The following is a 27827-nucleotide window of genomic DNA, read 5'->3' on the forward strand; positions in this document are numbered from 1 at the left end:
TAGTAATTCTTGCTTTGTGATTTTCTTCAAGGGGAGAATAGGTACCTGTGTAAATGCTCTTTTTTTCCCCTTATAAACATGTATATCTTTATATTTCCACCAGCATATGATTAGAGAATCTTCCCTTTATGTATATGTATGTGTAGATATACATATATACACATATGTGTGTGTCTATGTATATATATATATATATATATATATATATATTTATAGACATACATACATACATACATACACTGGTACATTAGGCCCCCATTTTTGACCAAAATTTTTGACCAAAGGCCTATTTGGGTTGTTAAATTCATTTTTAAAAAAAAAAATAGGCCTGATATTGTTGAAATTTTTACCAAATTTTGACTATGGTAAAATTGTTTAAATTTTGACCTTCAGAACATAAGAAAAAAGGTCATGGCAGTGTTAATTTTGTTTTGGGGTACACTGTGACTACAATGGGCATGAGTTTGGTGCAGGGTCAATAGGAGAGGAGAAAGGAGGTAAGAATCTAGTCATTAGATATCATTCCAAGTTTTTTTATCTATCAAAAAGTTGCAGAGGCAGATTCCAAAGCTATTCAATGCTTTTACATTTTCTCTTTCTCTTCTACTCATCACAATTTAAAAAATAGAGCCACTGTTAATTCTTTCAGGTCACAAAGTTATTTTCTAGATGATGTTTAGGTTAAGGCTTATCATATATTTAAGTGCAAGGATAAAACTATGGAAAATTTATATTTATAATATAAATCACTATTCATTTTTTGTATTTCTTTTGCATGTAGGGAATCTTGAGAGGTCTTGGTCTTGGAAAACTCTAGATCGGAAACAAAGAATGTAATATGCCATAGCTGCTCCCATTTTCTTTTTCACTCAAATTAGCAGCATTACCTCTAACAAGATTTGATCCAGACCCATTCACACAGGTTTGTGGCCATTTTACCGTAAATTGCTTTGCAAGACATTAAAATAGAACTCAATATTTCAGAGGATTGATATATTGTAGAACATCTGTATCTGCATTCCTTTCCTCTTCATTCCAGTAGTTTATTTTCATCTTTCTATATGGCTTGCATCCACAACATGACCTTGTTGAGTTAGAAGTATTTTTCACTACTTTATTTAAAGAAGAAAGGAAGCTTAGCTTGCAAGTTTTCAAAAGAACTTCATTGTAGAGTTTGGAGCCTCAACAATGTAAATACTATGAGAAAACTATACGAGATGCATTGTTATAAGTTATACAAGCTTTGCTGGTGCAATCTAGAAGTACCATTTTAAGGAAATGTTTCTATCAAATAGAAAATGTAATGTAGTGATTCTAGGAGATGATGTACAGATGGATATGCTTGTATGGGAGAAAAAAGAAGAAAAGAAGCAATTTTCTTTATCATCTCTGGCTAAAGACACAACTCATACGCTTGAAGCTGTGTTATATTCTCTCATAGATAGTCCTACTATAAATAATTATTCATTTTTTCCCTCATGCTTGTGCTTTGAATGATTAGGAGTAGCGTGTATCTTGTTGGTGTTTCAAACTACTGAAACTATCAAGCAACAAAATGCTTAATATCACAGTGAAATGACTCACATAATCTAGGGATTAGCTGATTCCCAATATAAAATATATGAATGAATCACTATAACCCAACTTTAACAAAACCAAATGATGGTTTCCTACTCTTCTAGCTCTACTAAACCAAGGCAGGTATACCTAGGGATAATTCTAATGCAACTGTGTATGAAATTATCTTAGTTTCATTTTGATTCTCATCTATTACCTTCACATACATACACAACTCACTTCAATTCTTCAATGCTCTCAAACTTATACACATCCCTTATCAGTATATCTAGTCATAATTCTCCTAAAATTTATAAATATTCCTAGAAATAACAACTACCTAAGACTCAGGAATTAGATATAAATGAGTTGAGACCAACATTTATAATTCTTGAATAGGATTGAAATAATTTTGATTTTATAAGATGACTTGATATGCATCAGTAGAATTCATCCTTTTTAACTTCTAATTTATAGGACTAGTGCCTTATCCATTGGGCAAGAAATTGACTATTGGTAGGAGGTCTAATTCAAATAACTTGTATAAGAATTAATCAACTGCAATCACCCATCTCCATTCTTATGCAATATCCCTTTTATGAACTCATAAACCCTACTAATTTATTGAAGCATTTATATAATTGCTTGAATTAAAAGCAACAATAAAACCAACATACAACCCATCCAAATTGCATTCAGCCAAATAAACCTTATTTAAATGACTTCAAAGTAAACAAACCCATAAACTAGAGATAGAAATTGATGACACAGATATAGTGTAAATACCCTATTGCATTATCCTTTTCATATGACTAATATAATAACCAATAGAAAACCAATTGAATGCCCATAATAGATTTCCACTTCTATCATTTCAATTTTCTTATCAGAAAGTACAATGGAAGCAAACTCAAAACCCCTCCATACTATTGGACCGACTGTATATGTACTCTTCTTGAAAGAAAAAAAAAAATTACACAAGTCTCGGACCATCACAATGCCTTGAAAACTCATTTATATAGATATGAGTTGCAAAAAGCAAAGGGAAAATGTGATTGATAGGTGTCCAAGGAACAAAACATTACACAAAAGACAAAAGGGTCACAAAAAAATGCTAGTCATATCAAATATTCTTTTAGGTAGGCTCGTTCATGTTACTATTGTACTTATCAACTTCTGATTTGTTTGTCATTGTTCTAGATCCTTAGATACATGGCTACTAGGCTAGCCAATGAGGGGTGATCTTGTGATGCCTTTAGATTAGTTTGTTCCTATGGGTTTTCACTACTTTCACCTTGAGCAAGCACTATTTCCTTTTTACTTTCTTCTTCCTTCAATTCTAGTGTTGATGTGTCAATGACCTGCACCTCATCTTCCTATTCCCTATCATTATCTGAACTGCCTTCCTCCAACTGCTGGTTCGAAGGAATATCTGCCATCCATGTGTTAAACTATATGTCATCCGGCTAGCTGAACCATAGGATATCATCTTGTTTCTCTAATATATAATCAACCTCCTTTTCAAAACCAACAAATTCTTGCCTCAAAGAATCAAAAAATAACTGGACTTTAACCAATTTTGTCATGCTTGACCACTACTTTGGTTTTACTACATATTAGGAATTTGTGGTTATAAGTTTTTCTCTAATGTTATGTTCTTTTTATCTATTGAACTTGGTGATAATGTCCTTGGGACATGTGTTTTATGTCTGAAAATATAGCTTTTCTTAGGATTCTAAATTTGAATTCTCTGATTTATACAATATTGTTGGGTATGCATTTTTTAATAAATGTAATAGGAATAATATTAGAAATTTTTACTTTAGTTATTATGGTGAGATTAATTTTAAAAAAATGTATACACACACACACACACACACACACACACACACACACACACACACACACACTTATTCAGTTTTCTCTTTTACCACTGAGCATTCATTAATTTAATTATGCTTGGGGATTATAACCTTGGGTTTAAATTTACTTGTGACTTATGCGATAGGTGGGGGTATTCATCTTAATATGTTTTGTAATCTTATATTGGTAGATTACCTTGCATATATATATTCTTTTGTTTTTATAAGGGTTTTAAAAAAAAATGGCATCAATATGTTTAATGTTGTGTTTTGAATGGGGCTTAAACCCATGGCTATTACCATACATTAGTGGATTATGACATATCAAATTGTTTAATTGATTTTATGAAATGAAGTTTAAATAACATAAAACCCTAATGGGTTTTGCATGCATTAATATCAAAGGGATATTTTCTTTGAACATAGCCAAAACAAGGCGGTGGTAGTGGAACTACTGTATACATGGCTCTATGATGAGTAATAGTCTATTGAATGCATGTTAATGAGGATTAAAGGCACTTAAGTTTTAATCGGCCAATTTGGTTGTGAGTTGATTTTTGTTGTTGAATTTGGGCTGAAAACTTGGCTGCATTGCTCTATTTGGCTTAACATCTATGACCCTTGTTGCAGAGGAATCAACATTATGAAGGGTTTTGTTGAAAGAGAATTCCTGCTTATGAGGCTAAGCATTGTTGAGTTGCTCACAGCCAGTCTATTTGTTACATTTCATTTGGATTTTGTTGTTGATTACCATATCCTTTGTTGTAAGCCATTATTTGGGTCTCTACATTTTGGAAGTGTGGTATTTAAATTGGGTTTTGGCTCTCATGACGAGTTGCTGAAGTTCTTGGTGTTGAGCATATACCCTCTACTAATTCTCAAGTAGGGGCAATTTCTTACCCTATTCTCTCTCTCTCTCTCTCTCTTTATAATTGCATTTGTATTTCGATATGTTTGTTTATACACGGTTGTCAGTGTTATGTAGAGTATCTAACACTTAAGCATGAGTATATGCAAAGTTGGGCACTATGTATTGCGCAACTCTGTATATATCCATACTTAAATGTGAGGTATGGTGATATATTTTGGGATTTGCTATATGCTTGCGACTGTATATCATTCGACGGACCGAGGGTTAAGTCATAACGTTAAATGGTTATCTATGAAAACCTGGGAACAATCATTACATCAAATAGTTTGCGTGAAGTAAATTTTAGATGTTATATAGACTTTGTTGGCTTAGTAGATTTAGGGAAAATTAGGCTCAACCATTAAATGGATTGTAGTCAATGCTTTTGGGATGAGAAATCTGTATAGTATCAATTTCGGTACAAGAACATATAAGAATCTTAACAATCGATAGTAAATGTTGACATTGACATTTTGGTAAACAGTTAGCATGAACTTGCAAATTCATGAATTTTTGAATGAACAGTCATGTCTTAATTGATATGTGATGTTTAAAGACGAGTTGCAGCTTATCATCAAATTAGGAGAAAGAGTTTTTGGTTGCGGTAGCTAATATGGAATTATCGACATTGAAATGTTTTGAATTTACTGTCGTATAGTTGAAATAGCATGCTTTTGATATATCCATGTCTTTGGTAGCAAGAATTATTAGATAATAGCTGTATATTTCCTGATTTGAATAAGTTATAAAATTGTACATATCCAATTTTAATAGTCGCATTAAAATGTGGAAACTTTAGTTAACTATGGTTATCATATATTAATTAGTAAGATTTTGGCTAATCAGTTTATTTAGAAATAAGCTATGCTTGTTTGACAATAAATGACTCCTTGGATACTTTTAATTCACTCTTTTATATTTAGTAAATTGATTAGTTATTATAAGGCAAAGAAATAAATTTAAAAAAAAAATGAAGTTGGTCTTTGTAATATGAAAATGTTAAATGATGTCAAATGATGATGTTGTAAGTTTTAAAAGGGAATATTTTCATATGGAGAAAACATAGTTCCAGCTGTTAGTTACCTTGTGTAATGATTCTGTTGTAAAGGTTTTGTAAACCCAAAAATTTGATTGTGATTAGAACTAAAATCATAGTAGATTAGATGTATAGTTAACATGATTGGCAACAATTGTTATTGACCCTTTGGTTCAAACAATGTTTGAATTTGATTATTTAAAAAACTGTCAGTGGTGATAAGAATTTGTTACAAAGTATTCTAATATAGTTAATGATTGAAATGAATTTAAATTCTCTTATTTTAAAAGTTATACTTTGTTATTTAGTGGGTATCAAAACTGTTTTCCAGTTACTATTGAAATGGAAAGTTGATTTCAAATTAAATTTCAGTTATGATATATGTTGATGAAATTCATTTTATCAGTTGTACTTTGATCTTACTATCTTGCTATTTCAAAGGATAGATATAGACTATTATGACAACAGGGTTAAATAGTATAGTACTAAGATTAGTAAATATCATAAAATTTATGTGTCAGTTTAATTGTATTTACGAGTTCTTACTATTATAGTATTTGTTTTGCTATTATAGTAATCTAAATTTATCTTTGGAATAGGCAAAATAAGATGTGTTTAGATAGATTAAAGGATGTAGCATCATGTTGAATATTGATTTTATATCTGTTGCATGTACATTCTTAGAATATCTATTTGATGTGTATTTTTAAGAATAGCTGTGATGAACATATATCGGGGTGGTTGAATTTGGTTTATCCTATTCAATTAATTAATTCAGTGATAACTTTAAAATGAATTGGGTGGGTTAATTTCATATAAAAGATAATTGGCCTTACCTATGACTTAAACATATAAGGTTAAGTACGGAGTACAAGGCAGATGTCTATTATGTTATTGACAAGTATAATAGAGAATATTGTTATGTGTTGTTTATAAGCATACCATACATGGATGCAGAATCTTAGTGCCATGATGATGACACCTCAGTATATATATGGTTCATTTATGGGATATTCTTACTGCAAGTTTAATTTGCATCGTTAAGTAAGTGTTTACTTCTTGCATATTAATTTTGGAACTGCTCAATGTTCAGTGTATCAGATATCTGCATTATGGTTATGTATATGTTTATTCTGACATGTTTGCAGGTGAATTGTGCTTTTCAACTCAGTGTGTACTAAGCCCTCTTTTTGTGTTGTGTTGCATTTCTATGTGTTTTTTTTTCAGGTGCTTCAAGTTGATTAACAAGTAGCTAAGGATGTTTGATGAAGTTCCATCTAGAAACAGAATTTGTTATTTGTAGGGTCCATAAGCTGGACAATAGTGATTAAGAAAGATGTTGTACTTCATTATTGTACTAACTCAAAATTTCTTTGCATTATAATGGATTTGTACTTGGATGTTATCATCTTTCATTTTGAGGTTTTCAGATTGAAAGTGGCTCAATCTATGTATTTGTACTTGTATTAAGTTGGAATAATTAAAAAATTGTTGCATTTTTTGTTTTTTGTTCTTTGTTTCTTATCTTTCAATTTTATTTTTTCTTAGTGTAGCACTACATTTGGTATCAGAGCACGGTTAGAATAACTAGGACTCTTGGGTTATAGGGTTTAACCCGTTATCGATGCGTATTAATAGTTAATTGTTTGTAGGTTGATATCATGCCTTCCATCACTAGAGGAACTCAAGGATGCAACATTCCTGAGGATAACCTTGCTAGCAGAGGTAGAGGTAGAGGCATGGGCCATGGTAGAGGTTCTAGGCACTAGAATAATGCTGGAGTTGGTCAGTTTGATCAGAATGCTAGGGTTGGAAATAACCAGGATAGCCAGGCAGAACAAGCTATTGTACTTTAGAGGATATTGGAACGTCTCGATAATATTGAGATTAACAACCAGATTCCTAGTGGGAGAATGAATGATAGGAGACCTCTTGTGCAGTGTATTAACCTTCCTATAGAGGATGATCTAGTGGAAAGAGCTTAGCTCAAGGATCTTTCCAAGATGAAAGGGCCATTATTTTGTGGTACAGAACATGGTACAGTGGCAGAAGCTTGGCTATTGAATGTTGAGTGATGCTTTGTCTTACATCGTTACTTGAGTAATGTGAAGGTAAGATGGATGATTATGCATTTGAGGGGTTTTGGTTCCTTGTGGTGGGAACAGGAGTTGGAGAAACTAGGCATCGATATCTCTCTTATTACTTGGGAGCTCTTTGTAGAGTGATTCAAGGAGAGGTTTATGTTTGAATATTGGCATCAGGCCCATGTAGAGGAGTTCTTTCAGATTATGCAGTCTAGCTCTATAGTGGAAGCTTATGAACGTAGGTTCTACAAGCTTAAAAAGTTTTCTAGGTGGGCTAAAAATGATAAGGCCATGATATAACACTTCATCAGGGGGCTTATACCCAAGATTGGGGAGGAAGTGAGAACTTTTTGACCTTTGACTATGCAGGAAGCTTCAGAGTGAGCAAAGCTAATTGAGATGAAGTCTGGTTATCATGGGGCTTCATATAAAACCAGCATGAATCCACCACCCCGAATGTCAGTATGAATCAAAAGCCTCCATAGAGTAGTTAGAAATCAAGGTATTCAGGTGGGAAATTCAAGAAGAAGAAATTTGGTAAGGATTCCAAAGGTTTTGAAAAGACTAGACCTTCTCAACCTCCTCAGAGCGTGTAGAGTAATAAACTATTTCCTAATCCTTCTGGTCAGAACATGGGATTTAGGAAATTTGTTGAGTGTTTGTCATGCCCAAACTACGAGGGCAAAAACAAACACAAATTTTTTTTTTTTTTTAATTATAATAATTAGAGTGCTCAAAGTTTTAATCTGATTCCTGCAAGAGAAGTAAAGGTTCACTACAATTCATCTTAAGTTTAAAACTCTAGTGGAAGAATACATTGTTAAGATTGATATCGATCATAAGATATGTTATTTTATTAGCTTACAACAATATGAAACAATATTTAAATGAGAATATAAATGTATTCGAAATTTAGATTAATTGAAAGATATCTAAATAAAAAACAACTACAAATCTCTTTGACAAATATTGACTGATAATCTAACTGATATTGTAAGGTCACTTTTAAGAAAAACAATTAACTAAAATTGAAATTGAATATATATATCTAAAATTTATTAACTTTAAACATTTCAACTATCTTAACATAAAAATTAACCATCTAATCTTACTAAATTTAAATTTCATTTACTAACAACTAACTAAATCTAATACGTACTAACTAAATATAAATCAATAATACATTAAAACTAGTTTTAAAAAAAAACATTAGAAGAGAACTATAGTTCCACAAGTTAAATGATGATAGAACCTATAATTTAGCATGATACATAATTTATAACAAAATTAAACTTATCCTTTTAATTCTAATAAGATCACCATTCTATTAATGCCAAATTAAAACTATAATTGCTACTAAAATATAATAAAATATATATCTATTTAAAAATACTAACTAATTAAAACCTAAACTATATTACATTTAATATTAATTTGATACTAACTTAATTTGATATAAAATAACTAAATTTACCTTTACAAAGTTAAACAAAACTAGATTAAAATAACAACTAACTTTAATGACTAATACTAAAATGAATATTACTAAATTAAATATATATATATTAAAACTTAAACAAAAGACTTTGCATAGGTTAAGACTAACTAAAAAAAAAGAAATTAAGAAATTAATTTAACTTGAAAACTTTAATTCTTTAAACTAATATAAACTATACTTACAAAACCAACAATAGAAAAGCTAAAACAAACTTTCATATCCTAAACTAATTAACTATTTAAATAAGTTTTAAACTAACTACTAACACTAACCCCTATACTAACTACCTCTACTAACACCTAACATCTAACCTATACTAACTCTCCCTCACATCCTACCCTACTCCCTTAACTTATTTCTAACCCAACAACATACCTAACCACCCCCACTAGACCAATAGCCATGCTAACATGACCCCCCCACAACTTTCCTCCCAACCAAGCTTGGTGCGGTTCCCAACTCCCTTCCTTGTCAAATTGACCCCCTCCTTCCCCCATCTATGCTTCCCAAGCGCTGCCATCAAGGACAATGCTCTGTCCAACATGCACAGACTTATCCTAAGGTGGCGATCAAGAGAAAAAGAAATGAAGGAGGGAATGGAAGAAAAGATGTTTGAAAACTTAATTGCAAACCCAAAGACAAATACCATCGCTTTCCAAGAAAGCTTCTCCTTGCACAAGGCTGAGATGGTGACAGGGTGACATCACCCAACATGATTACCATTGACATTTTTATATATTATGTTTTTTTTTTTTAAAACAAAAGTCTCATCAAGCCCCAAACAAAGAGCTGGGCCCAAAAAAGGTGAAAAGGAAATAACATTAACTACATAAAGTTATATAGGTAGATTTGGGATATTTAGCATTTTAGGCTATATAGTATTTTATATGATGATTAAATTATAAATATATAAATTTTGAATGATAATAATTCTTTGATGATATTTAAAATATAAAGGAATCTCAAAAGATTCTCTGTCACCAAAGGAAAAAAAAAAATTTGTTCTCATACAAAAACCAGAGAGTTTTTACTCTCTTGGAGCATTTATTTTTCTTTTACAAAAATTTCTAAGTATAGATTTCAAAGTCATGTATATATATATATAAATATATTTTAAGGTATATGTTTTTTTATTTTTTCTTGAATAGCTTTAAACATTGATACAATATTTTATGTCTTATGAATACATGATTAAATTTTATCTCCTAAACATCCTGAAAAGAACTATTAACTATAATCGTCTTTCTTTCCTTAACATAAATTTTCATATTTATCATATAAGGAAAAACTTAACAATTTTCTCAATCAACTGAATCTACATCCATGATATAATTTTCATTTCCAACATAGAAGTAAACTTGAAATTTGCCTGGTTAAATCGACATTATTTCCATCCTATTTAAAATTTACGATTAAATCACATGACAAGAAAATATACTGAACACCAATTTTTTTGGCCAACCTGATTCAAAGGCTCAACTGGGAAAGAATCAGGAAGAAAACTCGGCTTCGTTTCCAATCCAACAAAGTTTTGAGATACAAATTACATTGGATTTCAATCCTGAATTACAACACTTAAATGAAATTTCCTTCATGACCCTCAACAAGGGTTCTATATCCAATTCTGCAACACATTTCTAGAACCATGGAGAGAACAAAAATCTGATCAGGTGAAAACCAAGCATAACCAAGAGACAACCAAACATGCATATTCAGACATGGTTTACACAATATGATTTAGAATGAATCAACACTAGGGAAAGGTGGATTCTTCCAACCAGGAGAAGTCAAGCACAACACCAACAAATGCCCAATCAAGCCGTTCTTCCATTTCAACATACCATAATCATACAAGGTTTGTGCTGATAGGTAGGGGCCCATAACACCCTACCATTTCTCCCTCTTCTCATCCTGAGAAGAGACTCTACACTAGTTGGAGTCCGACTAAACAGACCTTTCCCAAAATTGGTCACTTTTGCCCTCTCTAAGGGTGAGTAATACCAAAACACCCATGCAAGAAAAATCTCAAAATTGCAAACATAAACATGAAAGGAAATCATCCAAAAATAATATGGTTTTCAAAGCTTCCCAACATACCCACAAACATACAAACATTGAAACAACAACAAGGTAGCATAAGCATGAAACAAGAATGAAATCTGAACAAGGGAGATGAGAATTCCAACCTTCACAAGGAGGTAATGGCAATGAACAAGTTTGAGTGGAGCTTCCCTTTCCTTGCTTCAATCTTCAAGAACTCCTCTCTAAATGTAGAGATTGGGTAACAACCTCCACAAGTCCAAGAAGGGCCTCTAAATAAGCCTTAAACTCAACCACCAAAAGGAGCAATAACTACTTCCACCCACTAGCAATTCTAGTAACTCCTAACTCAACCCACACTATGGTTAAACACTAAGTGGAGGTGAGGTGAGGTGACTCAAGATAACCACTTGCAATTTTCGCACAAAGGAAAAATGAGACTTTTTGAGTGACCTCAAAAGTCAATAAAAGGGGCTTAGGGGTTGGAAAAGACCCCTAACCCATACCCATACCCTTTGGGTATAATAATTTCATGTTTTAAGCCTTAGGAAAAAGGTTTAGAGCCAAAAAAAATTTAGGAATAAAATAGGACCATCTAACAACTCTAACAATGCAAATTAAGCACTAATCTGGATTAGGGATGACTAAACTCGATTAAGAATAAAATTAGCAAACTGACACTCACTTAAAATAACTAAGGTCCAAAGGGTACACAGCTAACCCTAATCAGCACGCTGAAGAGCACAAACAATTCACGAGTGTCAAGCAACACTAAAAGAACATAGTTACGAATATTAACATTTACTGAACATAGAGAGATACATACATACATCTCACAATACAATACTTGAATTATGAACAACAAGGTTTTCAAAATTAACACATAGAGATCAGTTATGTTCCTCTGTCGATTTCCTCGGCTAAAATTATCTGCACACTCATTGCACACATTAGTAGTCCCGAAAATCACATGCACATATATACATATCAAAAATTCACATAAATTGAAATATACATAAATCAGGGTTTCTTGCATCCTACTTATATCCTTCATCATAAAGATTCCAAAATTAATGTGTTAATCCTACATTTTACTTAATTCATCAACATACATACACATAAAACATTAAATGATAGGCATCAAATATCTAAAAATAACATCACACAACATGAAATAATATGATATGTTCAAATATATGATAATGTCTCGACATCTCGAGTCGTGAGTAACAAAATGATAAGGTAACATCTAAGGCTATGAAGGGTCGGGGCGAGGCCTCACAGTGTTTTCATTGTGGATAATTAGTTCATTACCAGTCTCAGTTCCCTAACTGGGACAAGCCAAAGGTTGGACCTAAGCTAGCTAGGTTTGAAGCGACAATTGGTGATTCTGCCAAGAACCACCATATCTTTGCAACCCTAGATCAGAATCAGGCCGAACACTAGAACATGGTTATTGAAGCTCAGGGTAATACTAAAGGTATGAAATTATCTATCTTATTTGACTCTAGAGCTACAAACTCATTTATTTCTTCTACTTTAGTTGCAAATATTGGTATTCTTGTGGTTAAGGCAAGGAATAGATGGCAAGTGGAGTTAGCGTTAGGTTCTAGTGTGAACACTGATATTGTTTCTTCTGACTGTAAGATTCAAATGAAATCTTTTACTACATCAGCTAACCTTAGGGTTATATCTTTAGGATCGTATGACACAGTTTTGGGAATGGATTGGTTAGAATAGAATCAAGCCATTATGGATTGCAAGGATAAAACAATCAATTGTGTGGATGATTTTGGTTCAGCTAGGGTTATTGCGGGAATCAAGAGACCGATCTCTTTGCAAAAAAATTTTGCCAAGCAATTGGCAAGGTGTATTCAAAAAGGCTGCAGTTTGTTTGCCATATTGGTAAATGACTTAGAAGATTCTCTAGTTAGAGGTTATTCTCTCGATCATCCAATCTTGTAGAGGTTTTTGGATATTTTTTGTTGAGGAGATTCCTGGAATACCTCCAAGAAGAGAAATTGATTTTTGAATCGATTTGGTGCCAGGAACGGAACCAATTTCCAAGACTCCATACAGGATGATAGCTCAAGAATTGGTTGAACTTAAATTTTAGTTGGAGGAGCTTTTGGAAAAAGGTTTGATTCATCCTAGTGTATTGCCTTGGGGTGCTCCAGTAATCTTTGTCAAGAAGAAAGATGGCTCCTTAAGACTTTGTATCGATTATAGACAGTTAAACAAGGTCACTATTAAGAACAAGTATCCTTTGCCTAGAATTGATGACTTATTTGACCAAGTCAAGGGTGCCCGAGTCTTTTTGAAGATTGATCTAAAATTTGGGTATCATCAACTTAGAATCTAGGAAGCTAATATTCATAAGATAGCTTTTCACACTAGATATGGGCACTACAAATTCACTGTGGTACCTTTTGGGTTAACTAATGCACCTTCTATTTTTATGAGCCTAATGAATGGTGTGTTTAGGACTTACCTAGAAAAGTTTGTAGTGGTTTTTTTGGATGATATTTTGGTGTATTCTAACTCTACTGAGGAGCATGAGTAACATTTAGAGCAAGTTTTGGAATGCCTTCATAGGAACAGACTGTATGCCAATCTTAAGAAGTGCAAATTCTTCAGATCAAAGATTTTCTACTTAGGGCATGTCATTTTAGGGGATGGAATTTCTATAGATCCATCCAAGATTCGGGCTATTGTTGATTGGCCAGTACCTATGAATGTGTTTGAGGTTCAAAGTTTCATGGGCTTAGCAAGCTATTACTACAGATTTGTGTCAAATTTCTCTAGAATAGAGCATCCTATCACATCTCTTCAGAGAAAAGGGAAGAAATTTGTGTGGACAAATGAATGCAAGGTAGGGTTTTAGAAACTTAAGGAATGTTTGACTAGTGCACCAGTCTTGGCAGTCCCAAATTTTGCTAAGGAGTTCGTGGTTTTCACTGATGCATCTTTAGATTGCATAGGGGCAATGTTGATGTAGGATGGACATGTTATAGCTTATGAGTCCAAAAAACTAAAGATTCATGAGGTGAACTATCTTACTCATGATCTCGAACTTGTTGCAATTGTGCATGCTTTGACCAAGTGGCGGCATTTCCTTCTGGGTCAACAGTTTGAGTTACATACTGATCATCGAAGCCTTCAGCATCTTTTCACACAACTAGACCTCAACGCTAGGCAACGAAGATGGATGGAGTTATTGTGTGAATATAACTTCGAGATTAGATATGTCTAGGGGAAGGAGAGCATGGTTACTGATGCACTTAGTAGAAGGTGACATGAATTATCTTCTCTAATCATAATAGTGGATCTTAAGGATAAGATTTTGCAAAACCTTTCCATAGATTATTGGTTTCAAGATGTTAAGGCTGTATAATATTCTAGCCTTTGAGGTGTGTCTGGTAGTTCTACAATGGGGTGGATTTAAAAGGTTCCACTGGAGGATGAGGGTATGTTATTCTTGACCTTGTGGACTTCCCCATTACCTTGTTTTCAAGTTCAATTCTCCTTTTTACCTCCCTATTATAGGCCTCAAGAAGTATTTCATATTTACCCTATAACTTAGACATGGCCTGTTCCTCCTTCTTTGCAGTATCCAAAAGAAACTTGGAAGATTCCACATTCCAAGATGTTGCCTACACATGTGAGGTATCAACAACTCTTATCACAAGTAAGCTTCCCATCAAGCTAGAGTCATCTGATTGCAATGATGTGGGTCTGGATCCTCTTCTCAATGACCAACTGACCAATGCGGCTTGATCTTCAACGAATGCAGTGCCTTGAAAGTTCTCTTTATTTTGGTCTTGCAAAGTCAATTTATTTGAAACAAAACTAAAAACTAAAGCATCAACAATATCCCAATTTGGCAGCAATAAAATGTTAGACGCCTTGACCATTTTCCTCCCTTCCTTAGGTCTTATATTGTGCAATTATTTTATCATTTCTTCTTTAGTTTGGTTCTGAATGGAAGTTTCATCCATTCTTGGATGCTCTATTTTCATCTTTTTACATTTCTCCTAAAAAATGTTCATGTTTTCCCTCCATGTAAACTGCTGAAAAGCCCTAGATTTAATAAAACTATCATCAATAAAAAAATTTATGACTTTCCTGCTCTAACACAGGGTCCAATTCCTTGCCACTATAATCTACTATAGTTAGATCCAAACTTGGGAGGGAATGTCTTGGAGGGTTACCCTCATCTAATTATGCTTGAGTAATAAAAATACCTCCCTGTGATCCCATCTGTTCAATCTGTTCACCAGTGAGATGTTCTTCTCCAATCCTTAGAGGGGATTGAGTGGGTGAATATTCCTCAACTTGAGGCCTTTCTTCTATTAGTACCTTCTGCCTCTTAGGACTAGGCTCATCAGGTCTCTCCTCTTGGGCTATACTAGGCGCGGATCCTTTTATTTGTTTGCCCTTATCTATAGGAACCCTTTTATTCTGAATTATAGTATACCCAAGCCTCTTTTGTACAATTATTTTACCAGCTCCCACATTTGGGGTGAAAGCCAATCTCCTTATGACCTCTCTAGCCTTATTAGGATAGGAATCAATAAAAAATTGTTTCTTTTCATTCATGACTTCCATTATTTCAGGGAAGGTATTCATGAGTTTACTTATTTTGTCAACCTCTGTAACAACATTATCTAAAGGATCATATTTATTATCAAAACAATGAATGAATTCTAAGACCCAAGAATAAGCTCTCCACTTTTCCTTTTTAGTTTCTTGCTCCTGCAATGAGAATTCATTCCTTATAATGTCCTCTGGATAATAAGAATTGTGCTTGACCAGTCCCAACTTGATTCTATGACTCAACATGATTGAAAATTCCCTCAGAATCACAAAAATGCGGATGAGAGATAGCCATCATATAGTACTCCAAAATTTTATGCAAAAAGAGCCATCCCCCTTTTGTAATCACAAACTGATGGGCCACTGTGCAGGTAGGGAAAATTGACCCTAATTTCCTTTTCAACAAAAACATTTCTTCAACTCCCCCTAACTGCCACAAAACTTCAACCACTCCTACCTTCAAAGGTACTTGGTAAGGAAAAACATGAGGACTCCCTTTAAAATCATATATTCTAAAAATAGTAGAAATAGAGTAGGGGATAATATCTCCCCAATTGTGTGAAACTTTCAAGTCATGGGGGTTATCTATAGGCCTAATGAGACTCATTAGTGCTTTAGGGATTCTAGGATTGTCACTTAATATAAGGCACCTCATCTTAGAAGCAAAATATCTATGAAATCTGACAAAACTAGCATTACTTGCATCCCAAGTCATATCTACACTCCACAACTGGACTGGCAGCATTTCTCCATTCTCCTCTCTATTTAGTTCCATCTCATTACCAAAATATGTCACTCCTTTGAACAAAAATATATGCATTAATAGAGAGTAGTGACCAAAAGTTTTATCCACCTTGCCCTTCGTAATCCCAACTAAACCAATGTGAATTTTTTCAGCCAAAAAGGAAGCAAAATCAAAAATAACATCTACATTGAAGGAAGCAATTTGAACCATCATGTACATGAAACCAATGGGCATAAGTTCTTGCTCATCTTCACCAAAAACTCAGCATAAGGTCCTATATATCTCTACAGCCCAAGAAGTAAAAAGACTCTTCTTAAAAGGCTCTCTAGAGGCTACAATAATTACTGGCAAAGTTCCTATTGTAGCAATATGTGCTCTTAGTTTACCTCCCTTGATTACATCCTTCTTTTCTTTATATTCATTCTCTAATTCTAGCAGATTGATTTGCACATGGTAATTTGATAATGGTTCCAAGTGAAAAACCTCTCTAATTTCTTCAAGAGTAATTGAGACCAGAGGCACACCATCCTTTCTTCTTACAACCCTAATGGCTTGGTCATAATTCTTAGCAATGGCTTCAAGAAAATCATAATCCATGAAAACACTTGGGACTACTAACTTTCCCAAATCAAAATTCCAGACATTAGCATGCAGGGCAAACAACTTCCTTTTTGAAAACCACTTTTTAAATAGGATAAGACTAGTTTGAGTAGTTGTTGCATCCCTTACCCAATTCCCCTTGTCATACAGGCCATAATCAATTTTAAGCCTAGGGTTTAAGGAAATCAATTTTTTAACTTGTGCAAGCTCTACAGTAGACTCTAGGAGTAATTCTAATAAATCATCATGGAAATTCCTATCCATATAGTTAATTTGCCCAAAAAATGGCTTCTTAGGAGGCATTTTGATAGTATTGAGAGAATTGGAATGCCAGAGAGGTTATAGTATGAGTACTTACTTGACTTGCTGAACTTGTTCTTCTCTGAACCTTTGTAATTGATCTAGAACAACTGAGGAATAATTTTCATGATTTTACCAAGCTTAACACGACGAAATCAATAAGCTCTTGTGCTCAGAAAATCTACAATCTTTGTTCATGTGGGACTGGAATTAATGAAAATCTCCTATATTATACTCTATTTTTTCCACACGCAAAGCTTTCATTTATCATAAATGCGTAGGACAAAAAAATAGAGTGCCATCGCATTTTCTTTTTTAAACTTGCGATGTTGATCCATGAAAAATTCTACGACCTAGGAATGACAACTAGGCTGACTCAGCTTTCTTCTTTACACATTAGCAATCAAACTAATGAAATACCTCCATCTGTACCTTTCCTTCAAGGTTGGCACTTCAAATTGGGCCCACAAATCACCATGACATGTGTCATCAACTCGCTAACTTGTTATACATAACTCTCGAGCACCTTTCCACAGTGAGCTAGTGATAACGACTAATCTTACTTTAATTGTGTGGTAGATAATTGAAACAACCTTTAAGAACACAATGGTGGGTCCCTTGCTCATTAACTCGCTATACTTATTTATTGCGCATCTCCTCATAGCGAGTTAACTAGCATCATCGATCTAGATTTGATCTTGCGGTTAGCAATTTACTACAACAGTGGTGGGCCACCACTCGCCAACTCGCTATACATAACTTCCAAGAACTTCTTCATAGTGAGCTAATGATGGCCTTTGATCCTAGCTCGATCTCATGATAAAAAATCTTTGTACTTTATACATGGGAAGTGGGTCCAATGTACTGCTATCACTGAGTTGGCTCAACACACTGGCACATATATATATTTTTAAATCTCTTGATGACATCACATGTCTTGGGCCTTGCCATGTTTATGACTTTTAGGTGGGTCACTATGTCGCTATTGACAAGAAAACCAACAATCCAGCTAGTGACATGGCAAGCTCCGATGAATCAAAGTTTTTTGACTCAAAGATATTTCAATAGGATGCCACCATGTAATTTGATCTGCATAGCTCAGCCTTATCATGTCACTCATTTGGGGCCCGCCTTTGAGGATTTTTCAGTTATATTACCATTTTTCAAGCAATCGCTACATCGCTACCAGCATAAAAACCACAAATCTAGCTAGCGATATGGTGAGTTCCAGTAAGCACTTTAAAAACAATGCCCAAAAAAGGAAACTACAAAAGACAATAACCTGTAAAGGGACAAAAGTGAAATGGGCACCATATCTTCCTCGGGATCCTCAAAATTACTTTTAATCTCAGAAAGATGCCATCTTTGGAAAATTTAGGCATTTGATATATCGCCACCAGCAAGTTGCAAGTGTTTTCAGTTAGTGACTTGGTGAATTGCTAGATAAAATTAAACTCCGGTGACACTACTTGCAAATATTTCCAGATGCCTTTCTTCTTGAAACTGATTGGTCTGGGACATAGTACATGGTCAATAGATCTTCTTGCCAACACATTTCACAACATCGGACTCCACTTTTCAGTATCACACATAATTCTCTAATGGTCGCTACCTCGCTATGCGTAACATACGAGCATCTTTCCATAGCGAACATGCGACAACCATAGATTCAAATCAGATCAAATGACAAGATTAAAACCCCTTTTTCAAAAGACTTAACAACGACAATCAAGCAAGTAGGAAAAGAATATTCACTCCTTGTTGTTTGTTTGTTTTTTTTTTTTTTAATTTTGCGCTAAGAAAAACTTAAAAGGACAAACCTAAGGCTTTTCACAGATTTTTCAAAGGTATCAAAATATATTATGCCAAAACCTAAAGCCCTATGACTTATCAGAAACTTCTCATCTAATTTTTTTTATGATCCTAAGAAAATTTGATTCGCAAAAAATCAGACTATCATATCTGATGTACTCATTAAAAGATACTTTGTCCTTAATTGAGGGATCATTTTTGTACAATTTAATGTGAATAGCACACAAATTGTATTGCACATTTATTTGCTAGATGTTGGGTATGTTTATTTGACATAATAAATTAGTGGCTGCTAGTTCTGATAGATTCAAACTTGTGAAAAAAATTTCTAGAAAATATTTTTACTATCCAACATAGTTAACGTGAGAAACTAGCAACTCCATGGATATATCCACACAACCTTTGTAAGTTTTTTATATGCATAGCTATGGGTATTCTGTTTAAATTTTCAAACTTAGTGTCATTGACTTAAGTAGTCTTTAATATGTTCTACTAATAAATTAGTGAGTCACTACTGATATGTAAGACATGGAAACAAATAGATTCTTATTATGGGCTGGTGTATTTATTGCTTCTAGGCACTAACATAGTGCAAATCTTTACTTTTGCATTAGAAACCTTGTGATTTTTAAGTAGTACAAACTTAATAATTCTACTACTTGGATTAGTGGGATCAAGAATGCTTTCAAGCACAGATCTAGGTCATTTCTTGATTTCCAACTCTTTAACTAACTTTTGTCAAATTTTCACATAACTCTTGTATCATTTTCAGTCCTCCAGTAAAATTCATGTTTACTTTGTGTTCTTGTGCTGTAACTTTTTAAGCTAAGCCAAAGCTTTTTGATGTCTAGGTTTTAGGCTTGCATGCTTATTTGTTTAGTGAGATAGATTATGTGATCGTTTTCCTATTGACATGATGAATTTTGAAGAATGCACTAGTTTAGGTCTAGCCCTTTTAGTACTTCATTCCTGCATTTGTAGAAATGTTTCTTTCATACTGTTACTTGAATTTGTAATAGTAGCTTGGATAGTTATGGACATTTTAATCTATAAAATATATACCCCCACTTGGGTCTACTCACCATGTCATCATTCTAGAAAGTTAATTTACAACAAGGTAGTGCATTGTAACATTGTGAGGCCTTAGTTTTATTTGTTGTTTTAATGTAGAATTGCAAATAGACAATAGCTTGGTAATAGTAAATAGTTTCTAGCTATTGCTTCCAAGTTCAATGACCCTTCTCATGTTTGTAGTTGTATCTAATTCCAAGCACTGACCCATAAACAATGACGTAATTTCCACATTTGAGCGGTATCTATCTTTTGCCATAAGATAGTCATCCCCCAACATAATGGACACTTTATGCATGATTTCATTTGTTTTGAATTTTATTTTTTTCAATCTATCCTAGGAAACTTTCCCCAAAAATATAATCATTTCTTTTTTGGCCTGAAGAGAGAAATTTTCCAACATTGTCAGTGGAAAGGTGGTATTCACTAGCCACCTCCAAGCATCCAAAAGCACCTTTGAATGTGGTATCTATTTTGAGATCACAATTTCTTCCACACAAGATATCTACCACTCTGTAGAGGATTACGAGCGATGCATTTTTGAGTTTGTATTTGACTTGTGTACTTGCCTATCTTCTCACCAATCCTTGGCACTGATTTTCCTTAGGTCCATGAAGTTCATTGCATGCATGTGATCCTTTGACCCGATGGCCACATTAGAAAGTTGGGTTGCATCCATGCTTCCCTCTTTTTTTACCATAATATTTTGAAACTTTAGAATGTTGCAAGTAGACTTGAGAGGATCTCCATCACTTTGTTAATCCTCTAGTAATACAGTCTCCCCTAGGACAACATTTGTCATGATAAGACAATGTGCTTCCAAATGCAATTTTACAATTATGATTGACTTTGGTAACTAGACCCAAGCACAACCTTAGCTTCTTCTATGTTATTGGCTTCAAGAATCAATTTCTGTGTATTCAAATATGATGTATCTTCTTTTGAGCTTGCTATTCCTCATTGAATACTAGAGATTGTCAAAATCAAATATGTTTAAGCTAGATTTGAGATTGTGTTGGATAATCTTGCCACACATCTCAGATTTAATTTTTGTGTTTTTTTTGAAAATTATTCAATATTGGGCAATAAAAACCTAATAATCTAAAAGAATGCTACAACAACACATTACCAATCATCCAATATTATTATTAATTAAGTGTGAACTTAGTCCCATCACAAATAAAGATACTAATAAAGATACTCATTCTATTCAAGTGATGTTTCCATCTCTACCGTCACCTATCATTATTTGCAGCAACTTACACATATTCATAAGGATCATATCACAAATCACACACATTGTGATTATAATGAGTACCTATCTCATATACAAAAAATTACTCATACACATCACATGTACACAAGTTAATTAGCTTTCCATACATCACATACATAGTAAGTAGCTCCAATATACATCACAAAGACTATAGTGACCTACTCACATGTGAATCACAAGACATCATATATATAATCTAGAATCATTAGGTTCATGCAATAGTTAATGTTATCGACATATCCATCATTTGAAACCTCTTTTATTGCCATAGTAATTGACTGTGAGTTTCATTGAAAAATTGCTATTATTTGTCATACAGATACCAATTTTTTGGAGTTGGTGGGATTGTTTTAATCATGAATAGAAATTTTTGTGTGGAGAAAAGTGAAGAATGGAGTTCCTCTGAGAACTCTAACAAGGTTGCATCAGTGGCAGCAAGATGCAATTTTGATGGGCTTTGTAGCTCTCCTTACTGGCGCCATATGTGTAGGATTTAGGTATTCCTCATACATGGGCTAGTTGTATATGGCTATGTGGCCCTATTTTTGGCATGTTTGTACAATCAATAGTGGGGTATTGTAGTGATAGATGCGAGTGCTCCCAGGGAAGAAAGAGGCCTTTTATAGTTATGGGAGCATGCATTGTGGTAATGGTAGTTATACTCATTAGATTTTTAGCAGATTTGGGATGTATGTTTGGTGATTCAATCTCATATAGGCCAAGAGCTATTACTATTTTTGTTTTTGGGTTTTGGCTCCTTGATCTTGCTAACAATATTCTTTAAGGGCCTTGCAGGGAAATCCTCGCAGATTTATCAGGTATGTCATGCTTATATTGTTTTTCTATTTGTTGCAATGGTATCTAGAAAGTTTATGTTTAAGATGATGGTTAAAGCCTTACTTACAACCTTTTTGAGCTACATTTATTTTTCCCCTCTCTTTTTTTCAATGTCATCTTGTAGTATTATTCAAGGTAACGGTCAACTTGCAAACATTTTTCCTATGTTGGTATTAGCTCCAATCCCACTTGAACATGACCATTTATAAAAAAATTCCAACAAAAAGTACCATGTATAAAACAACTCAAATGTTTAGAGAAAGAAAACTTTTTGATTAATGCAAAAATTTGACATTTCCCACCTCTCGAGGTTTTCAATCTTCAATGCCCAATGTTCAAGACTTTTCCATGAAGGGTTGTTTGGGAAAACCTCCTTAGCTTAGCCATGCAGAAAATAGACCTTGAAGGAAGTATATGTTTATAGAATGTCTTTGTTAAGATCAGCCTTTACAGGATGGTGAGGTGATTAATTTTTAATCTACGGAGACCAATGTTTAGATTCATGAAACTATTATTGTATTAATCCACAATCAACTATGTTTATTCCCTTTGAAGAAAGTTTTACCTATGGGATATTTTTTATTTACTATTTACAAAGGGATGTACCAATTGTTTTTTCTTTCAAAAATTTCATCAAGAAAAATATTTCGTTACCATAGCTCATCATAGGTCTTTGAAATTGTTTCCATACAACATTTAAAGAGGCTTTGGTTGAAGCCAATAATTTCCTATGGTTTATCATTAGATTTCATTAATGGTTATAGAGTTTTAAAATTTAGCTCTTGATGGTTGTAATTTGAATAATTATGCTCATCAAAGGCTATATCCCATTATCTTATGTCAAGCATTTCCGGTTAGGAGTGCATATTTCATCAAAGGCAGTGCTAGATAGGTTTGGATTTTTTATATTCTAGTGTGTACCCATTAAAGACTCCTCTACTACAAATGCAACTTCTTTTCTCAATGGAGAGACTTGCCAAAAATAACATCCATACTTGGTTTATATTTCATTGACTGTATTCCAGAAAGGTCTGATTTCTTCGCATTCCTTGGAGAGGGACATTGTCCATAGGGAATTTCACTCCAAGGAAAAAGTTGTTCATTTTTATGGGCTAAGTAGTGAAAATTTTGAGGGAAGAATTATGAATATCCCTATCATTCAAGAACTCAATATATTTTTTCCATGAGCAAATTTTGCTCTTCACAAATAGCCACAAGAAATTAAAACTAGGAAACCATAAATGAACTCTAGATTGTATTCTCTTGCTAAATGAAGGACTTTAATTTGATGAATAAAATATTTTACTGAATTCTAGCACCTCTTGAAGCTCCACCCATATGTATTTCTAAATGCTTTTCATCTGGCAGGAAAAAACTAGAGACAAACTAGGAGTGACAATGACTTTTTCTCACTATTTATGGTAGTAGGGAATGTGTTAGGATTTGTGAGTGGTTCTTACAATAAATGGTATAAAATTCTTCCATTTACAAGAACAGAGGCCTGTGGTGTCAGCTGTGCTAATCTAAAGTCTACATTTTTTTATAGCAATAATCCTCTCAGTGGTTGCTACCATTCTTAGTGTAACAGCCACCCTTGAAAAAAGATGGTCAAAGGCTCAAGCAGAAGAAAAAGTGAGGGCAAAGGCAGTGGGAGGTAAAATTCATAATCTAGTTGATGAAAATGATGAAGATGATGAGGAGCAAGAGGCTGATGAAGCAACCCAGGAGACATTCATATGGGATCTATTTAGTGCTTTCAGAGATCTCCCTTCTCCAATGTTGTATTTACTTATTGTAACTGCACTAACATGGCTTGTGTGGTTCCCCTTCTTACTCTTTGACACAGATTGGATGGGTCAAGAAGTTTATAAGGGAAAGCCTTTTGGGGAAAGCCTTTTGGTCCTGAACCTCTTCCAATTTTATATGATGAAGGTGTCAGATTAGGATCATTTGGCCTAATGCTAAATTCAATAATGCTAGGAGCAACTTCTTTGATGATAGAAACAATGGCTCATAGGACAGGCCCTAAATTATTGTGGGCAATCACAAACTTCATTTTGTGCCTTTTTCTTGCATGTACTGTTATCATCACCAAACTTGCTAAAAATCATGAATTTGTACCTCCTCATAGTTCTGTTAAAATTGTAGCTTTGGTTGTTTTTGCAGCCCTTCACTACAATTTTTTACATATAAGACCAGTGTTGGTTGAAATTTCGACCAACAGAGGGCTTATACATCCAAAAAGTTAAAAAAAACATTTTCCCTTTTATGTCTTTTGTGCCCGATTTCATTTGACATTTTTGGAGCATTTTCACATGGTTACCTCTGCATTTTTGCATGGTTTTCTCTAAGCCCAGTTTCGTTTCAGGTTTTCTCCCCCCACTTGATTAATGATGCCTACTAGCCCTGGGAATAATATGAAAGGGGGACCTACATTTGCATAAATATAGGGGGGGTAGAATAGTAGTTCAAAACTCTTGATATTGTCTTTCTTTCATTCTTCCTGCTATTCTTGACTTCAAAAGCTCTTCCATTCATGACCTCCAATCACACCTGCATCTCCGGTAGTCAAGGAGAGGGATTTCTCTTCGAGCATATTTCCATAGGTACATGTGTATTTTTGTTGCAGGTTTTTATGATAATATTGAAGATGGAAGTGAATACTATTACTATCATTATTATTTTTTATGCCAAAGTTCAGCCATTGTTGTGTAATATAAATGGGAGAGTCTCTACTCAAGTGTTTTTTCTCAGTGATGTTTTGATGATAAGTGTTAAAAAGAGTCTAGTTGCAAAAAGAATGTAATGTAATTGTTATTTCATTTTATTGAAAGTGTGTAGATGCAGATTTATCATTTGGAATGTTGGTCTATTATAACAACTATTATACTTTTTGTTATAGTAATGAAAGAAAAGAAAGGAAATGTATATGCAAAAGCTATAGTTGTAAAAGCTTAGAAGAAATAATAATGGCAAATTTTTTGTTTTATAAATATAGTTGTGTTGGTATCATATTTTTCTTGTATTTTTGTTTTAATAATACATAATTATATTGTATCATTTAGACAACAGTTTCATATTCAAAAAAAGAACAAAAAGAAAAATAAAATTTAGTGTGTTTCTCTCTTCAACTCTAGAACATTCAAGTTAAACATCAACACATAAAGATAATAATTTGAAATCTAGTGTTTTTAGTGCTTGGAGTTGTACCCTCAATACCTAGGCCATGTGGGCTATAAAACATGATATTCATGTGATTCTATGTTAGATGATGATGATGATAATGAATAATCACCATCTACTACTAGCTCATGTAGTGATAAAAGGTCTTCAATGCACCTCTAACTACAAGTATGCCATGGAAAACTTGTGATGGAGATGACTCCTCAACCTAATAGACTATCATGGAAATTTTTTGATGAAGATGACACCTACAAATACTAGACTATCTTCAAAAAATTATGATGAAGATGGTACCTACATTTACTAGACTATAATTGAATTGATGTACTTTGGATCCTTCACCGAAAGTCTCTGTCATTTTGTTAGAAGATGATTTATCTTCTAGTTCAACCAAAAGAATCTCTCTCCTATATTTCAACATTACATTTAATTGTTGCATTGCAATTAGGTCTTCCCTAAAAGGGTTTCCATTTGGATGAATAACAAACTATCATGGAAAAATTGTGACGAAGATGCCACCTGCAACTATTAGACTACCATAGAAAAATTATGATCAAGATGACATGAAAAACTATTGGACTATCATGTGTACAAGTCACAAAATGATTCCAACATATGAAATTAAGTGTACTACATAGGATAGTGATGACTGAATTTCCATGCCCTCCAAATTTGGTGGTTGTAACATTTATACCAATTTCATTTTTGGGATACACACTCTTGATAAGTTAGTTAGCCTTGCGACTAAAGTCGATGGGGTATGTTGACACATGCAACCTGAGCATGAGTTTGAATTTGGTATTTCCTTGGGGATATTTTCTTATTTTCCAAATAGAAGGTATCATCTCCAATTTGTCTATCATGATAAGTTGTCACAGGTTTTTTGAATGAATTTATTTTCTTATGTGTATTTCTTCTCATAGAATGAACTTAGCTGAATGAAGCTGAACATGTGAATGCTTGATGACTCGGTTCAAGAATATTGTGTATATAGAGGCCTTATACATTCTAGTATAATTTCTCCCTCATATAAGGTCACTTATGGATTCAAGAAAATGCAAGATGCATTTTCAAAGGGTGTCTTTTGTTAGTTTTGAGACACCAATAATTATTGAAATAAATAATTTATCCTCAGCAAGATATTACTTCAAATTGTCATAATCTGTGACTTTTGTTGACAGGTTTAGACATCTCTCTCACAAGTAGATCATTGAAGCTAATTGCAGATGATACCAATCCAAATAATATATGCTCAAAGGAATTTTCTACTATTAACATTAGGAGTGGATAAGAGTAGGTAGTTATTAAAACCATTTCAAATGACGTGGTGATGTACGAACTCCCACTAAATTTCTCACATAAGCATGATTAAGATGTTGAATTGAGATCTCCAATCGAACATGTTCATGGTAGTGAAGCTTGCAGCTCCAACAAGATTTGTCATACTGATAAATTAGGAGTACATCTAGAAAATAATCCTAGGTGAAAGGGAGGCATAATGAGAGTGAATCACAAGGGAATTTAATGGTGGATTCTACCAAACAAAGAGATCATGCTTATCATTTCCTCTAGCAATTCTTACATAAAAAATCATTAAAATAATTGTTCCCTTTGACAGTGTCAAAGAGTGTATATATAAAATATTTTTGAAGTTTTTTTGTGCTAAATGGACCTTTTGTGATCAACTCTTGTAAATATCTTGGTTGGTACAACTGCAGATTTCTTATTGGCTTTGTACTAGTACCCAAGATTAACATTGGTGACATTAGTAGAATTCCAAGTTTTTCTCTTGTATTCCTATTAATTTTACTTGATTGTTGAATATGTTAAAGAAGAAACAAATGTTAGTTAATTTATAGACTAGAACTGACCTAAATTGCTTGATGTAGTTTTAAAATGTTGAGATGCATATACTAAGAATTTTTTGTTGTTGCAGGCCAAGCCACAGATGATAGACAGGTCATAGCTTCCAACTATTATGGATCCTATGATTAAAGAGTTGCTGAACTTGAAATATCTTTAGCAAGTAAGTTATATGAAAAATAATTCTTTTGAAGGGAATTGACATTATTTTTAAAAATACATTCATTTTATACAATTTTACTCATGTTTTGGTGGATAAAAACTTAATGTTCTTCCACATTTCTTGCCCATTTTATTTCATATCTGAAATAAGACATAATCTTGCCATTTTCCAATAGCTAAATGTCTTTAACTGTGATTGGAATTTGGCATAAAATGTATTTTTAAGGTTACATTGTTAGCTAGTTCTGGTTGATCACCATTTGAAAATTAGAGGTGCTAATCCTTTCATTGAAGAGAAAATTTATAGTGCACTACATATCATCACACTTACCGAAAAAAGTTGAGCCAAACATTTGATTATCTAGATTGAAAGTCATTGTCCACTTCATAATCTT

Source organism: Cupressus sempervirens, chromosome 2 (assembly GCF_028749045.1).
Source record: "Cupressus sempervirens isolate cs-2001-9-10 chromosome 2, ASM2874904v1, whole genome shotgun sequence".
NCBI lineage: Eukaryota > Viridiplantae > Streptophyta > Pinopsida > Cupressales > Cupressaceae > Cupressus > Cupressus sempervirens.